We start from the raw sequence: 18,821 nt of genomic DNA on the forward strand, positions 1-18,821 counted from the left end.
TAAAAATAAATAAATAAAATTTTAGAAATGACTCCTTTCTTCAGATTTTAATTATTTACTTAATTAAAATTCATAGATGTACACAAAAGGCACTGGATCTAGGGATAGTCAGATCTTAATGCAGTAAGAAGAAATTAGTTTTCTGCATAAGGGTTTAGAGATTTATAATTCATGGCCTTTATCACTTTGCTATGCTTCATAATTTTGCATTGCTTATCACAGTGTATTAACGAATACTCATTAAATGCCTGTGAACAAAATCCAGTGAGTTAAAGGACTGATATCAACACTGTCTTACCTACTTTGTCAGAGGAGAGAAGTGAAGATAGATTGAGTTTACTCTTTCCTTCCTAGAAGAATTTGGCCAGAATAATAATTCACTTGCCTCTAACTGGCTGGAAAATGTGGGAGGGGAGGTGAAAAAAAGGCTGGAGGGAAAGAAGAAAGCATCTATATTTTAAGCTTTTCTGTATGTTCCACACACTGGCGATGTGAAGGCAAGGTTCCTGGCTTTGTCTTGATTTTAGATCACTTGGCTTCTGCTGGTGACTGTGTAAATGAATTCATAATGTTTAACATATCCCAACTCACGTGCCTCTTCTGTTTTCTTCACACCACATTGCAGATCTGCTTGTTTGTGTTCTCTCATTCTCTCTGAGGCATTCCCCTCAGATGGCTTAATACCAGGGAGTCCTTCCTTCTATTAGGATGGTGGAGGTTACAGCCTGGAAGCAAATATCAGGCCTCAGGGAAATGCTCAGCAGGGAAAATCCCAGAGCACGTGTTCCCACCATGTGGTGCTACACAATGGACCTTCTGATATGTGACCTCTGGGAGAGAGGGCTAATGCCAGACAAAGCAGTTGCCAGCATGAACCATCAGTTTATCAAACCCTCTAAGATCACTGTCACTCTTTTTTTTTTTTTTAAGATTTTATTTATTTATTCATGAAAGACAGAATGAGGCAGAGACACAGGCAGAGGGAGAACAGGCTCCCCATGGGAAGCCCAATGAGGAACTTGATCCTGAGACCCTGGGATCACACTCTGAGCCAAAGGCAGATGCTCAACCACTGAGCCACCCAGGCATCCTGCCATCACTCTTCCTAATTGGCCTTCCTCTTTGAAATCAACTTTTTGTTGTTCCTGTTTAACGAGACGCTTTTATTAAAGACTTGGTTACATTCCATATTTGAGTAGGATAGCTTTGTTTTGAAATTGAAGTTCAATTTTATACTTTTCTTACAAGATTCACTTATACAGAAAGGATATGTACAGATACCAATGTACATGTAGTGGGGAAAATTTGCTATTTTGAAACTTTACAGAGAAATTAAAGGGGCCCAAGAGAAAAACAGGAAGAGAGATCTCTTTTGAGAGATGGAAGTCAGGCCTATCAGAGATGGCAGGTGACTTCAGAAACAGTGATTTCTTGAAATACACACACATATTAAAAATTCACATGGCTCAAAAATCAAAAATTGAAATCTCCCTCCCACCCCCACCCCCCAGTTCATCCAGACTCTCTCTCTCACTTTCCTTGCCCTAGTAACAACTGTTATTATTTTCTCAGGAAGTTTCTTGAATTTCTGTGTGCCTATACAAGCAGATGTGAATAAATCTATGTATTTATTTGTTCACTTAAAAAATTATCAACTGTTTAGGTAACACAGATTCCTGTCCCCCAAAAGATTACATCCTAGCTGGAAGAGACAGGCAATAATCAGTAGACATAATAAATTTGGAAACAACATATTCCATTAAATTAACAGGGTTAAGGAATAAGGAAACATTAAGGAAGGAGAATTGACATGGGGACCTATTTTCAACATGATCGTCAGAGGGGCCCTCCTTGAGCAGGTGGTATTTAAACAATGACTTGAGTTGAGAAATCCTCATGGGGGAAAAGTTTAATTCCATTCATGAGAAAAATGATTTCACCTGTTTTCTGTGTGCACATGTGGTATTCATTCTCAATTACAGGAGAGTGGTTGGCCTCCACTTCACAGAAGTGGATACACACATTTTCTCCCAAGCAGTGCCTCCTCCAGAAAACTGCCTCCCTTTTTGGGCATCTACCAGTGCCAGAGGGACTCGCTTACTTTATGTTGTTGATGTACAACTTCCTTACCCTAGGAAGAACCCAGAAGAAACTGCTGCATTTCCGCTGTGGTGGGCACCTCACATGCATGAGGAAGAGAGGCAAAGCAGAGCAGCTCATTGCTTCCCTCAGTGGGGAAGGTAATACAAAGTCCTCTCATTTACTGAGCACTTACCATTCATCAGACACACTGCTAAAGCACATTGCCTCATTGGACCTTTTGAACAACATTCAGTTGTTGTGAGATAGGCATTTCTATTCTGTTTTTATAGATTACAATGGTTAATTTTATAGATAAAAATTGTAGACTCGGGTTATGGAAACTGTCCAAGGCCACACAGACCCTAAGTAGTTAACTACAGAGTGTGAGGTTCTGGAGTGGAATAGATTCACTGCAGTCCTTGCTTTGCAAAAAAAATACCAGGGAAGGGACGCATGGGTAGCTCAGCTACCCAGATGTTCAGGTTGAACATCTGCCTTTAGCTTAGGGCGTTGGGTTCTGAGATCAAGCCCTGCATCAGGCTCCCCACAGGGAGCCTGCTTCTCTCCCTCTGCCTATGTCTCTGCCTCTCTTTCTGTGTCTCTCATGAATAAATAAATAAGTCTAAAAAAAAAAAAAGAAAAAGAAATACCAGGCAAGTGACTCATTTGCCTTGTCCTTCAAGTTTAGAACAGCTTGGTAGTAGCTTTGGGTAGTACAGGTAAATATGTATGTTATCTCCTGGAAGGTCATTCTGTGGTTACTTACAGAATGCATGGTACTTGGTATTTGGCTCGATATTTTTCACCTTCTATTATAAAATACCATATCAAACCTACCCCTGTGAGGCCAACGAATGTCTTTATTGGCTGTCATATCTCTAAGCCTACCTGTAGATTGCTGGGCAGTTTTAAAATTAATTACATGTTTCTCACATGGAACTCACAAAGTCATAATTTTGTTACTATGATAAAATAGTACAGCTGTCATTTAAAAGTTAACACTTAACACGACACAATCGCCACAATACACACATGGCTTCCATAACACTGTTTGTCAAGTTTTTAAGTTCCTCGACTTGTTGTCAAGAGTCCACAGGAGAAGAAACAAGTTTTTAGTAAAGTGGATCTTATTTATAATAATGTTTCCATTAAAATATATCTCTGATGTTCCTATCTCTAACTAAAGTCTAATTACTCATTAGAGGTAAGACATAACACCTTTATGGGATAAAACCCACTCCCAGGTCAATGCCAGGTGCCCTATTTGAGTTGTTGGAGCTAGACTGTCGATTTTATAATTAAAAGATCAATATTTAGTCCTTCAAAAATGGGGTCGTTTTAATGTTCTGCTGTCATTCTCTTTGATTCTTAGAAAGCAAGATTTAAAATAAACTTAGTTTGTAACCCAGGTAAAAAGTTGACCCAAATACTTCTTTCTGTCATCGAAGATTGATTTTAATTATTGAAATGTCAGTCTTGGAAGTATTATTTTGTAGAAATGAAACTGAGGAGCTTCTCAGGATACTTTTATGTGTGACTGCCTTACCAATCAAATGCATGTGATTTCAAAAACATAATTTAAGAGATTTATTTATGATTTCTCAGTATGCCACATATTCATTGTTCACTGTAAGATGCTTCAACCACAAGTGATGCTGACATAGAAACAATTTAGGGAGGAGGACAGAGATAGAAAATGAGTTTCTGACATTCTGATATGTTTTTAAAATTACTTGGAAGCAATACTGAGAAATATTCCTTAAGTAGTTGCCAGCTTTCAGGCTGCAATTTGTAGTGAACTCTAATTTGATGTCCAAAGACACCTCCTTATAGGAGGAAAACACAAATCATAAGGATAGATCTATGTGACACTTCCTGGAAATTCTTACAAGTTGCCATATAGTCCTATCTTATAATGCAGAAAACAAAACAACTGAATTCACCTCATGTGGCTGGCTGCAAAGACAAGAAAATGTCCTTGTCTGTTTTATTACTGTCATCATTATGATCATTGAGACCCAGTTTAGGAAAACTGCTTTCTATTGACTTTAGGTGTGTCTTTGGTCACTTGCACATAGTAGATGCTTGATGCCCACTTTTTGAATGAATGAATGAGATGTCTATGTTTATGACTGAAATGTGGAAAGAGTTGGAGGATCTTAAAACATTTCAGAGTTCTTCCATGAGGCAACATTGCAATGCTCATGCTAAAGAAAATCTTTCAGAGTTCATTTTCCCCCAAGTTGTTTCCTGCATGAATCATTCTAAAGTTCTCCCAGACACAGTGGGGCTCCCAAATGCCTGTGATGTAAAGCCTCTGCAATGTGTGAAAGTGTAGGAAGTGTTTTTAAGATTTTCTTTCCCAATCATCTTGCCTTTTGGCAGATGACACAATTGAGGTACAATATGTAGGTGGACATTTTCTAAATTATAAAATAAAGGAGGCTAGTGGGTGACTGCAGAGGCAATGACATTAACAAAGTAGAGAAGATAAGGTTTGAGAGTTAGAAAAAGCAAGAATTCTTTCACAATTAATAAAGAACCATGAAACATGATACTAATAGAAAGGATAAAGCAACCAAAATGTACATCGAGTATGCTGCAAGAAGTGCTAGGAAAGCAAAGATCATTTTATTTTTGAACCCAAACTTTTATTTTGATTGCTCTTCCACTACCCTAACTCCTATTTTCAGATTTCACACACTTTCTCTCTCTCTCTCTCTCTCTCTCTCTCTCTCTCACACACACACACACACACAGCTATACACAAAAGTATAATGTGAGCATGTGTGATTTACAAAATAAAATCAGACCATGAAGTACTTTCTAAATATAAAATGAAAATTGAACAATGTCCTCTTTGGATTCCATATGGTGACATTAGGTAGTTCAATCTCACACCATTGAGTGAGGGTGCACACCACTGTGATTTTAGCAGCAGTGGTATTTCAATCCTCAGCCTTGAAGACTGACACTGGGGGTTGTTATACCAAGAGTGGATCCACCTCTTTAGGGCTGACTTACTGGTACTGATATGTAAAATCAAAATGTCACACTTTACCATGAAATATAAAACTGTCACATATGCAGGAGTCCTCACATCACCATGATCAGCTCCTTCACTCCCTATAAAAAGACCAAATGGAGAAGTCATGTGGAACCAGAAGATTGTATGATGAGCACATACATTCTCATTAAAATGCAGGAAGTGAGAGCAATAGATCAGCTGATGGTATTCAGCAGGGGGCAGGGGTGGTGGGTGGTCAACAGAGATGCCTTTGGGGTCCAGGCAGGTTAAGAGAGCTGAGTGAAGGTAACTGATTGGGGAGTGAAGGTGACAGCTTTTACCCAGTTCAAGCAGATTTTTGCCACATGAAAATGTGGGCTTTTTCAAGAAAAGCAATAAATGGAGAATCTTACCACAAAATCTTTTAAGATTTTATTTGACTGTGTGTGTGTGTGTGTGTGTGTGTGTGGCACGCACAAGCAGGTGGAGCAGCAGAGGGAGAGGAAGAAGCAGACTCCCTACTGAGCAGGGAGCCCCATATGGGGCTCAATCCCAGGACCCTGAGATCATGACCTGAGCTCAAGGCAGATGCTTAACTGACTGAACCACCCAAGTACCCTGAATCTTAAAATCTTAAAAAAAAAAAAAAAAAGTTTCTAGTTAGTTTGAATATCAAAAAGAAAACCTACAGGATCCAGATAATCAATCTGGGAGCCAGGTTAGGTGGGTGTGACCTCTGCCTTGAGTCTCCATAGTCTGATGCATTTAGTTCACAGGAATGGGAATGCAGTCACTGGTTAAGGTTCTCTGTCCTCTGGACAGTGTTTAGACACACACAGCCAACATTTGCCTTAGTGATACTTGCTTTTCTATATTTCTGTGACCACCTCCCACATGGCTTTGGATAATACATTCTTTAGGCACCACAATATATTCATTCTTTCATGGCCCAGTCCTGCTGACCTGACAGCTGCTTGGTCTCTAAGCAGATGTGCACTGTCAGCTCTGATCACTATATATTGATTGCATGGTTTAGCACTCAAGTCAATCCTTATTTCCTGTATTGGAAGTTCCAGGGGGATAGAGTATTGTATCTCCATGAACTGACAATATTGCCCTATAAAACATATGTCATTTTGTCAAAATCTTACTTTATTTTTAGTTCTGCCCATTTGACCTGGGATAAACTATTTTTTCCTATCTCTTGATAAAAACAATGATCCTCCTGGTGGCTGGTTTAAAATAGAACCCATCAAATGGACCATCTGTATGGTATCTGTATGAGAGTTTAGTAAAGAGGGGAGTAATATTTGAGAACTGTTTAGTATGAAATAAAATGCAGAAATGATTATTAATTTTTTTGTCTAATCACAGCTGGCTCATTAGATATGTTATTTTTAAAATCAGCAGCATGGTCATAGAAACATTTTCTTCTCAATTTGCCACACCAGTAGGCATATGGTGCTGATGCCAGCATGATAAAATTGAGGCATTGAGGCCTTAAAAAACAACCCATATTATTATGTTTTCCTTTGGGTGCTAACTTGAGATTGAGCAGCTGTTCAACAAGTGTGGGAGGTGTTTCAAAGACAGCTTTTGGGTCTGGGCCTGAAACTCTGCAGAATATGGAAGGTTCTGTCCTATAAGCTGCACCAATCTGGGCATCAGCTCCCAGACAGTACATTTACTGCAATTTAGCATGTGCTTCATGGTCTCCAAACCTCCAGAGAGAAGTTAAAATATGTTTTATTTTGTCAGATTGGTCTGAAAGAAGCATTATGATCTCTGGGATTTACCTGGCTCTGAAGTTTTGGTTTACTTAAATAATCATTCCATATAGACAGAATTTTCAGAACAGTTAATTGAAAAGAGGGGAAGCTGCTCATGTAGTTGATATACAGATCTTATGGGCCCATGTTTCATTTGCTTATGAAATACTCATCCAAATCACGACAATAAAAGAAATTTTTTGTTATGGAAAATTTCAAATACCTACAAAAGTTGAAGGAAGGGGTGCCTGAATGGTTCAGTTCGTTAAGCATCTGCCTTTGGCTCAGGTCATGATCCCAGGTCTTGGGATCTGGGATCATGTGCCATACGGGGCTCCCTGATCAGCGGGGACTATGCTTCTTCCTCTCCCTCTGCTCCTCCCCTTATTCGTGCTCACACTTTCTTTATCAAATAGATAAGATAAAATATTTTTAAAAATTAATTAATTGTAAAAAGTTGAAGGAATAATAATAATATAATGAACCCCTGTGTACTCTGAAACCAATCTCACCATTTAGCAACACTGGTCAATTAGTTTCATTTATACCTCTACCTGCCATTTCTACTGCCAATGGATTAAATCTCAAACATTATCTAAAATATTTCAGTGTGTATTTTTAAATAATGACTTTTTTCCTAAAACACACAATAGTATTACCACACCTATAATTAAAAGTTAATCCTAAATGTCATCAAAGATCTAGTCAATGTTCTAATTTTCCTGATTATGTCATACATATTTTTTAATTGGTTTGTTCAAATCAGGATCCAAACAAGGTCTACATATTATGTTATTGTGTCTCCTAAGTATGTTTCTCTCTTAAAATATTTTTTTGGAATGTAAAATATATAGAAACTGCACAGAGCAGATACATGGCAATGAATTTTTATAAACACGAACACCTTTGTAACTACAATCAGGCCAAAATATAAAACTTGGCCTTTCACTTCAAAAGTCTCTTTCCACAAGACTTATCCTAATGATGAACACTGTCTTCCCCATTTACTTTTATAGTAATTGTTGCTTTGCAGATAGTTCCATCCTTTAGTGATAAAGTGTCTCTGGAAATTGTAAGTTAGCCTTGCCCATTAAAAAAAGATGTCTTTTAAGTGTTAACCTAATCATCGCTGTCTTTTTCTTACCTTTTATTTGGGTCCTTTGACCTAATTTTGCTTATTACAAACTTATGGTACAGTTCAACATGTTTCTCTGTCCTCGCTATTTCCTGAGAATTGGCAGCTGGACCCAGGGACTGGGTCAGTCTCTCGTTTGATGATCCTTTAAGCAAGAGCATAGGAGGTGTTGGGCAGTTCTATAGGAGGCACATCTGGTTGCCTCCCTCAGAATGTTAACAGCCACTGACGATTACTGCCTATATCTAGTAGTTCATTCGTTTACAAAATGGACATATTCTAATTCTAATAATTTCTATTTCATTTGTTAAATATTACTAATAAAGAGATACCTCCTCTAATCTATCATTTGGCTACCCAGTAGTATAGTTCATATAGGAAAGGAGGATAGATCCTTGATTCTTTGTTTTTACTTATTTATTTTTAAAGATTTATTTATTTAAGAGAGAGGGAGAGAGAAAGATAGTGAGTGGGGCAGAGGGAGAGAATCTCAAACAGACTCCCCACTGAGCACAGAGCCCACTGGGGGTACAATCCCAGGATCTATGAGGTCATGATCTGAGTTGAAATGATGAGTTGGATGCTCAATAGACTGAGCCACCCAGGCACCCCTCTTTGTTTTTATGTAAATCATCTTTCAAGATAATGAATTTATTCCTATCACATCCCGAAGGTGATCAATTCTTTATGTGTATATATATATATATATATATATATATATATAGTTACATAAAAACGTATGTGTACACATATATTATATATATGCACACACATATATAAATATGATTATGGCCTCATAGATTTAAATATATTTAATTTGTTTCAATCCATCAAAATTACTAGTATCATGATTGAAGTTCCACTTGTTCCACCTTTGACCAGGAAAATCTCCTTATGTTGTCTCCTGAACTTTTTTGTGGCAACCCTAGCAGTCTGATAATTTCCTCAGTATTTGGTAGACAAGATATTCCAGGCGTTTTTTTGTCATTTTCTGTCACACACCTGGAATCAGCCATTTTTTTTTCTAGAAACTCTAGTTTTAGTGAAAAATGTTACTTCAAGACCACAGTTTGGGCACTAGAGATGCTTACTGTTATGAAGTTGGTCATTATTTCTATTCTCTGTCTCTATTTATACTTATATATGTATATAACTTTTATACGCTACATATAACACATAAAAATATATACCTTATTAATCATTTTAAAATAAGTTGCAAATATCTTGACACTCTTAGTGACATTCCACCTATGTTATCATTTACAAAAATTTTACATTGACTTGATAATATCATCTAACATACAGTCCATATTCAAGTTTCAACTCCCCCTGCCAATGGCATTTACATTTATTTTTAAAATTCAAGATGAAATCCAGATTTCTGCATACTGTATTACTGTTATGTCTCTTTAGTCTTCTTTAACACAGAATAGTTTCCCTCCACCTTTTCTTTTTCCTTTTCTGACATTGACATTTTGAAGTCTGAGCTGTTGTCTTGTAGAATATACCACAGTTCTGTGTTGGTCCTATGATTAGATTCAAGTTAAACATTTTGGCAAGAATACTACATAGATGGGAAGCCCAGGTGGCTCAGGGGTTTAGCACCGCCTTCAGCCCAGGGCCTGATCCTGGAGACCTGGGATCGAGTCCCACGTCAGGCTCCCTGCATGGAGCTGGCTTTTCCCTCTGCCTGTGTCTTTGACTCTTTCTCTCTCTCCTCTCTGCTATGTTGCTCATGAATAAATAAATAAAATCTTAAAAAATAAAAAAAAGAATACTACATAGATGAATCTGTATAGTTTCTTTTATAGCTTATGAGAAAGAGGTGTAGTATGCCAATTTTTCTGTTATTACCGAGAAAGTCTGATAACTTAAGGTGTGTCTGTCAGATATCTTCATTGTAAACATCTTTTCCCTTTTTAATTAAAAAAGAGTCTGTGGGGTGATAATTTGAATAACATTATTTTTTCTCCAACAAACTTTCACTGAATGGTTTTAGCATCCTCTATTTATCCTTGAATCAATTATTAAATAAGGATTGCAAAATGGTGATTTCTCATTAAACCATTTCTTCTATATTTATTATTTCCCCTATATATATTATTTTCCTATAAAGGAGATCTTTTTCTCTTTTCTGTTTTTCTATCCCTTTCTCTGAGTTTTACTATGGGAATTATGGATATTTAAGTTTATATTATTCAGTGTGGCTAGTGGCAGCACTCAAAGTGCTTCAAAGAAATGCTTGGTCCACTTTCAGTTTCCTGTCACAATCACAGGACACTTTATAAAACATACAGAAATGCATAATGTAAGGTCATACATCATATATGAATATTGGGCACAGTGACCAGTATCCTGTTGAAATGAACTAAACTTGCACACTCCTGAACCATGTCCATACTTAGTGGGAGTCAAGCCAGTGAAGAGCTTTTTCATCTTCTCAAACTGAAACTCTGTGCCCATTAAACCCTAACTCCTCATATCCCTCTCCCCTAGTCCCTGTTAACTACCATTCCATTTCTGTTTCTATGAATTTGACTACTTTAGCTGCTTCAATAAGGGGAAGCATATAATATTTGTGTTTTTGTTTTTAGTTTTTAAGCAGCTCACAACCGTATTAATTATTTTAAAATATTTTGTTGGAAAAGGAAAAACTGTATAAAAGATTGACAGCATCATCGAGTTTATTACACAGTTTTCAACTTATCAGAAAGACAAATCACTGACAACACGGGGAACAAGGCCTCCCTTTTTTTTCCTGTTTGCCATCAGGAATTAAAACTGAAAATTGTATCATTTGAGTAAAAACAAAACAAAAAATTGGAAGAAAAAAAATTCTCCAGGTAAATGGTTTCTCCCACATTCTAGATATATTTTCCCTTAGACTATCACTTCACTTGATTATCTCTGCATTTTAAAAAGATATGATATGCTTAGAGTGGATGCATAAAAGGAGGGACTCCAAAGGTTGAGGAGAGAGGTGGTGAGGATGGAACTAGGGGTGGGGATAGATCCAACAGGTGAAGGGCTGAAGGAGGGCAATTGAAGTGTGGTGGCACATGTAGGGCCTACCTTCCAGGTAGATAAAGGTCCAAGGTGCTGAGGGTATGGTCCATCTACCAGCAGAATCACTAGTATCTCAGAAGTGGTTCCATGGGGATATCCCCTGTCTTGAGACACAGACACACATTTTTGAGACTATGCCTCAAACTGTGATGGGTTCTAACACGTGCCTGGCCTCTGGTCCACTTTTTCTACATTAAGAATTTTTCCTGTAGGAGTTCCAATGATTTGTAAACAGTTTTCAGAAGCTTTTACCACCTCAGTATACCCTTTGGATTGGCCATTTGCTCCATTCTCTGCAAATTTCAACTCTACCACATTATAGATTCCTACCCAAATCTGCTGCTGGTCTGTGGTCCAGCAGGAGAAGTTGCCACCTACCTCATCTATTTTATAGACCATTGTAGGCATGCAGAACCACAGGGGTCTTGTTGCTGAGCTTGGAGCTGGCTCCCGGCAAACAGGAGGAGGTGACTCCGTGCTGCTATCCTGTCATCTGAGGGCTATGAGGTGGCCGTCAACACATCATCATATAGGTCAATGTGATCCGTAATGCTAAACTCCAGGTTCTGATTTTTTTAAAAAGATTTTGTTATTTATTCATGAGAGCTATGGAGAGATAGAGAGGCAGAGACACAGGCAGAGGGAGAAGCAGGCTCCATGCAGGGAGCTTGATGTGGGACTCCATCCCAGGACCCTGGGATCACGCCCTGAGCCAAAGGCAGATGCTTAACTGCTGAGCCACCCAGGCATCACTCCAGGTTTTGATTGAACTCTTTGTCCATATATTTATCAATCAAGTTCACTCCTTCTGAGATGGTTCCAGAAGGAAGGGGGAGAACCCAGAAAGAGGCTTATTTCACTTAGCATAATGTTCTCAAGGTTCATCCACAAACTATAGCATGAAAAAGGATTTCCTTCTTTTTTGTTTAAGGCTGAATAATACCCCATTGTATGTATATACATATGCTTACCCATTCATTAGTCAATGGCCAGTGGATTGCTTTCACCTCTTGGCTATTGTGAATGGTGCAGCTATGAACATGGATATGCAGATATTTCTTCAAGACCCTGCTTTCAGTTCTTTTGGATATATATCTGGAAGTGGAATTGGTGAACACTTTCCTTGTTAAGGCTGAATAATATTCCATTGTATGTGTATACCACATTTTGTTTATCCATTCATCCCTCCATGGACATTTGGGTTGTTTCTCCCTTTTGGCTATCATGAATAATGCTACCATGAACATGGGTGTACAGATCTGTTTCTGGGTTCCTTCTTGATGAATGCTTGAGGCTCCCTGTTAATTTGTTCATTCATTATGCCTACTATGTGCCAAGAATAGTTGCAAGCCACAGGATACCTCGGTGATTAATCAGATAAAAGCATCTGCTCTATTAGCACTTAAATTTCAAGGAGGGAAGGTATTCCATAAAAAAGAAATATAATAAATAATGTATTAAGTGATATTATGATACATGTCTTGGGGAAAAATAGGGCAGAGTTAGAGTGATAAGATGAAATGGATGGGTTGCAATTTTTAAGTGGGATGCTCAGGATAGGCCTCATTAAGAAGTGGCATTTGGGCAGAAACTTGACAGAGCTTAGGGAGCAAAGTTCAGAAAATAAGTTCTATTCAGCTATCAGGGAGAAATGATAAGAGCATCAATTTAAGTAATTTCTTAACCAAAATTTGAAATGTGTAAAGAATTAAGTTTTTAGGATTATGTCAGTGATAATCTTTTCTCTGGCAGACATAATTTAGTGCTATTATATATAAAATACAGCTTGTGACACAGCTCTCTCTGTATTCACCGAACTCTTTTATTTCCTTCCTGGGCTCACAGGAAGACTACTTTTCCCAGACTCCAGTATCTAGGTGGGACTGGTGTGACTAGTTCTGGGTAAAAGATTGCAAATAGAAATCATGTAGGCCACCAGGTCTCCACCTCCCAGGTGGTCCTTCACCATCCCTCATCATTCTCTCTCTCTCCCTCTGCACTTGGGATGGATGGAGGTTCCAAGGCTCTAGGGGAGAGATGAGCCACAATATGAAAGAAGCCTGGGCCCCTGAGCCCTGCTAACTTGACAACATTATGAGATGAGCAAGAATTAAGCCTTTTGTGTGGGTGTAAGCCATTGAGATTTTGGGTTGTTACAGCAGTAAGGCAATTCTAATACGTATCTTATCCTAACATATAGCTGAAGCCAGCTGGAAGCTATTTCTTTTCCAGTTATGTGTAAAGCAAACAACCCTACATTGAGTCCCAGGTAGACAGTTCCTTAGACAGATGGTGCTGCTTTTCTTGCACAACTTTCTGCTGCTCCTACCTGAGGTTTGCTGGGCGTGAGAGAGCAAGGCCTTCCCTACTTTGAATAAAGTTTTGCCCCTCTGTGCAGGACTTCCCATGCACTGTATCACAAAAGGTGCTTCTGCTATAATGGCAGGGCCTTCAGGGTAAAACTATATCTGACATAGTCTTAAATATATAGACTCCTTAAATATACAATCTTAAATATATAACTTCCTGACTTCATTCGTGTACCTCAGAAGTAAAATGTTGCCTGGTATCTCCCAGTCACTTCCTGTTCTTTTTCATCCCACTCAGATGGGACAATCATTGTCCCCTCTTTCTGGTTTTTTTCTAAAATGTCTGAGCTGGGTCTCTCAGGTGTTTTTGTTTATTTTTGTTTTACTGTTTTGTTTTCCAGTCCCTAGGAAAGTAAAACACTTTTCTTCATGGGTCTTAGCTTTAAATCAATGGCATACCTCAGATGGTTCAACAGGAGAGGAGGCAAGATGGTGTACCAATTCATCTGGTCCCACAAACTTACCTAGATAACTTTCAAAACATTCTGAATACCTACAAATTCGACCTGAGATATAAAGAGAGAACAGCTACAATGCTACAGAGAGAAAAGTGATTGCTTCACTGGCATACCTCAGGTTTTGACTAAAGAAGTTATTTTAATGAATTTGATGTCTATTCTTGATTTGATAGTTCTGGGAATGGGTTGATTATCCAAGGTTCTAAAATGTTGGTCAGTTTTCCTGAGTTCCCTGTAGTTCACTAACATCTTGTAGCAGACAGTTGAAGTGCCCTGAGCCACACTCCTGGCCCACCTGATTTCGTAATCATTTGAACCATTCCATGCATTCTGACAACATCCTACCTCAAGTGTGTGCAAGGTATCTCTCTGCTTTTCTTAGTGCTTTCTCAGAAGCTGTGGAAGTTTGCTCAATTGGCTTGTGGATTTAGGGGAACCCAAGGTAAAACAGCTGGGAATGGAAGTGCTAGATAAAGCAAACCCTCAGGATGGGACACTGAAACTGGTGAGATGAAAACAAGGACCCCACTCTTACAGTGGTATGTGGAATGGAAAGAACCTCTGGTGAGCTTTTCCTCATAACTGCTAAGAATCTCACTAGTGGAAGACTGGCATGAGGGTTAGGTAGAGGGGGGAAGCACTGACTTCCATAGTTGCTCTAGTATTTATGAGGGTAAGTATGAGGACCACAGCCCTCCACCCTCAGAACTCAGGATGGGACATGGGAGCTGGTCAGTGAACAGTCCCTGTACATGGCCAATGTCTTACCTCAAGCATGTGCCAGGGGATCTCTCTGCTTTTTGCCTTAGGACTTCCTCCAAAGTCTTTTTGGTTCACAAAGAGGTGATTCAGAGGTGTGTGTGTGTTGGGGGGGAAATTAATGCCTGAGGGGATAAACTTCAATGAACGAGGAAGAAGTTAGGGAGTGAATCACCCCGCCTCCCTGTCTTTCAGTGGGCTAATTATGAGACACATTCTCCATAGTTTCTTTGAGGGTCTGCAGTGGGAGTGAGTCCCTGATGTCCACAGCAGTAAAAAGTCTCCCTGTTTTGGCCTCTTTTTTTGCTCAGAAAGTCACCATGTTTTATTCTCTCTCCTGTTCTGTCTCCCTATCTCAGTAGCCTCACTCTTGCTCCCTGGAAACACCTCCCAGTTCAACTACCACACCCCAGTTCTTGTCTCACATTTTGCTTTTAGGGGAGCACAAGCTAAAGCTCTTCTGTGCTAGAATTTCAAGTTCCTAAAATTCATATCTGGGTAGCAGAGTACATTAGGAACCAGTTAACCTATTAAAATATCCTCACTTGGAAAACATATCCTAGGTTAGCATTAGCTGATTCTTGATAATATTGGTATTCTCAAAATTGTACATTTCACTCTCTACCTCAAGTACATTCAGGGAGGATGCAAATTTTTCCTACAAATACTACCCAAGCCCCGTGGAAAGTCCTTGACAGCAGAGCTGAGACAGTAGAGGGAAAGCAAGAGGGAACTTAACTCCTGTAAAGCTGCTGGTCTGAGACAAGGGTTAAAAGTTTCCATAGGCTTAAATACCTCCTTCTGGGAAACAGAACAAATGACAGATAACAACCGCCAGGGGAACAATGGTTGTCTGAGCAAAATAAGAAGTAACAGTTTAAAGCCTGCTTGCACAAGGTATTTCTGTTTTCCAGGGCCCTAAAGAACATCGACCACAAAGAAAGGCATCCTGTGACTGTCTTGTGTCCAAGACTATTATTAAAAAGTAACAGTCACAAGATAATGACCATGGGACTGAAGGACACTTCCCCACTCACAGTTCCTCACCCTCTGGAAAAGCATCTTTATAAGCCTCCCAAGCTCCCTGTTCAGGGAGTGACATTCCTCTTTCTAATCAGCTCCCTTATATACAAGTTATCTCTAATAAACCCAAAATCCTTTGTCTCGTGTTCAGTGTTCATTTCTATGGCAAGACCTGGTCTTGGGGGTCTGGTAACAAAGCCAGGTAAGGCTTACAATAAGGGTGAGCAAATAACCGGAACCACTATATTTCATACAGAGCAGCTGTTATTAAAAGCAATAACGGGACCTAATTAGGTCTAGTGCAATTGAAAGTAATTGCATTTTCTGACGTAAGCACTTCAGTGTGTCTGAGTGCTTAGCCTTAGTTCTCCATGCTAACTCCCATCACTTATTTGCCCTGCTGTTAGTTAAGACCTGTTTTGCCTGAATTATTATCATTTCTGTTAGAGTTTGTATCTGACTGACTTTTGACCTGTACAACATCAGATGTCTCTGTTTCTACTTTTATCAGGAAAAAAATATCCTTCCTGGTTTATATCCCAGATCTTGCAATATTCTCTCTTTGGTAGACACAAGCCTTACCACTTCATTTGAAAGCTTCCAGAATCTCATTTTGTTTCTTTTATCTTCTCTCTTAGGAGTACAATATAATAATGGCTCCAGCCTCTCCAAACTTGGAACCCCTTAGAGCCCTCCTTTTCTGATTCCCCAGGAGAGGCCCTAAGCCCCAGGCAGGCAGTGAGATTCAGACTGGTTGTTTAGATGTTCTTTGTCTTCACTGTGGTGGTTTTCCTTTTTTTCTTTAAAGATTTTATTTATTTGTTTATGAGAGACACAGAGAGGGAAGCAGAGACATAGGCAGGGAACCTGATGTGGGGCTCGATCCCAGGACCCCAGGATCACAACCGGAGCCAAAGGCAGACACTCAATCACTGAGCCACCTAGGCACCCCACTATGGTGGTTTTCCATTACAAATTCCTTGATCTTAAAAATAACATCCTTGTAATTCAGTTCCTAGTGCAAAGTCATGCACAGAAAAACACTTAATATAATGTGTTTGTTTTGTTTTGTTTTGTTGTTTTGTGTTTGTTTTTTTAGGGAGGAGAGGGAGAGAGAATCTTAGGCAGTCTCCACATCCAGCCCGATACAGAGCTCCATCTCACAACCCTGAGATCATGACCCTAGTGGAAATCAAGAGCCGGTCACTTAACCCACTGAGCCACCCAGGTGTCCTTTAATACAGTCTTTTATAAATAAAAGCTGAAGGGCACCTGGGTGGCTCAGTGAGTAAGCATCCAGATCTTGGTGTTGGTACTGGGAACCAGCCCCAGGTCTGGCTCTGTGCTCAGCAGGGAGTCTGATTGAAGAGTCTTTCACTCTGTCCCTCTCCCACTCTCAAGCTCTTTCTCAGTCTCCAAAATTAACAAATAAGTCTTAAAAATAAATTAAGACCGAGCCAGATTTAAATCCAGAGAACACACAAAAATTTTTTTTAATGTGACAATTTAATATAATCTAACAAGTGAACAATATTTTGCCTTGGGTTAATATTAGAAGGCTGGCTAGCAGGTTCACATAGCTATAATATACTTCTTAATACTTAGAAGCCAAAAGTAATTTAAAAACACATAAAAAGCACTAAGCTATATGAGTTGGAGAGAGGAGGGTAACAGAATCAACCATATTCCTATATAATGTTTAGTGTTCTCTATGGTATAAAAATAGTGATATAGTAATACCCTATATCCATTATCAGTGCTATTCCTTGGTGTTACACAGCTCTAAAGAGCATAAGAAGAATTATGGTACTGGATAGGAGCTAGGTCCACTGAGCAAATATTTAAGGAATATTGAACACGACTGGAATGACAGAGATTATCTAATTTGACTCCATGATTTTATACCTGTAGACTTAGAGGTAAAGAGGCTTGCTTAGGGCACCAAGGTAGTTTGTGGAACAATGAGTCTTGTGACTGCTTGGACGGTATGCTTCTAACATTCTGTGTGGATATAGAGAGTAACCTATTGATTCTTCTCAGCTGTAGGCTTATCAGGAAACCAGGAAGTATTTTTAGGGATCTAGGTAAAAGGGGGGGGGAAATCTTCAAATGCAGACTAAAGTTTTATGAACAAAGATATTCATTATAGACTGTTTATAATAGCCAACAAATTAGAAATTATCTGAATTTCAACAATGAGGGAATTGTTAAGTAAATAGTAGGATAATGGAATAATAGGATAACACACAATGGAATACTGTGTAGACATTAGGGGTATTCTATAAAAAAAAAGTTTAATACCATGCAGGAGAAGCAGGATACTAAATTTATATTTGGTATCATCTTACTTGGGTAGACATGAATATAATGTATAAAAAAGATAGAACAAAAGCATACTGAAATGATACCTGGCTGTCATGTACCTTCAGGTGCTGAAACTGGGTGGTGATTTTTATTTTTATTTATTTTTAAAAAGATCTTATTTATTTGAGAGAGACAGTGCAGTGGACAGAGGGGGAGGGAGAAAGAGAGAATCCCAAGCAGACTCTGCACTGAGTGTGGAGGCCCATGCATAGCTTGTTCTCATGACCCTGAGATCATGACCTCAGCCAAATCAAAGAGTCTGATCCTTAACTGACTGAGCCATCCACCTGCCCCTGATTTTTAATTCTTAAAAAATTATGTTCTAAGGTTGCCTGGCTGGCTCAGCCAGGAGAACATGGGACTCTTGATCTCAGGGTTGTGAGTTCAAGCCTCATTCTGGGCTTAGAGCTTACATATAAACAAACAAATAAATAAAGTTCTCAACTTTTCATAATGACTTTTCTAACAGGAAATACTTTTAGGCAGAAACAGTATGATGATCTAAAATGTATTAATCAAAACCTATACATTTTCACATGAAAGAGAGTTTTCAATATTTTGCATCAATCTTTTGTTTGTTTGTTTGTTTGTTTTTGCATCAATCTTTGAATAAGAGAGGATGCATCTCAGGAAAAGCTACACTTTTCATCACAACAATGTGCTGCTGTGGATATTTTTGACATGCCAAATACAGAGGAAGTAACGTCAGAAAATATCAACTGGTTTTAAAGTTAATTTGCAACCCTGACAAGAAAACTAGTAAACTTTCAGATTTTTGTCTTTTTTACT

The 18,821-nt window shown here is 38.8% G+C and overlaps 1 long non-coding RNA gene across 1 annotated transcript in view; it reads right to left on the bottom strand.

Moving 5' to 3' along the window:
- Window positions 1-208: 208 nt before the first annotated feature.
- The window catches only part of LOC112657173 (uncharacterized), a 67,181-nt gene continuing 48,568 nt past the window's right edge, over window positions 209-18,821 (bottom strand). Inside the window, exons 2-3 of the long non-coding RNA XR_004818105.2 lie at window positions 5,144-5,208; window positions 209-725 (exon numbers count right to left, since the gene is read on the bottom strand). This is a non-coding gene — a long non-coding RNA (uncharacterized LOC112657173). The remainder of the gene's footprint in view (window positions 726-5,143; window positions 5,209-18,821) is intronic.

This window comes from Canis lupus, chromosome 8 (assembly GCF_003254725.2).
Source record: "Canis lupus dingo isolate Sandy chromosome 8, ASM325472v2, whole genome shotgun sequence".
Taxonomy (NCBI): domain Eukaryota; kingdom Metazoa; phylum Chordata; class Mammalia; order Carnivora; family Canidae; genus Canis; species Canis lupus.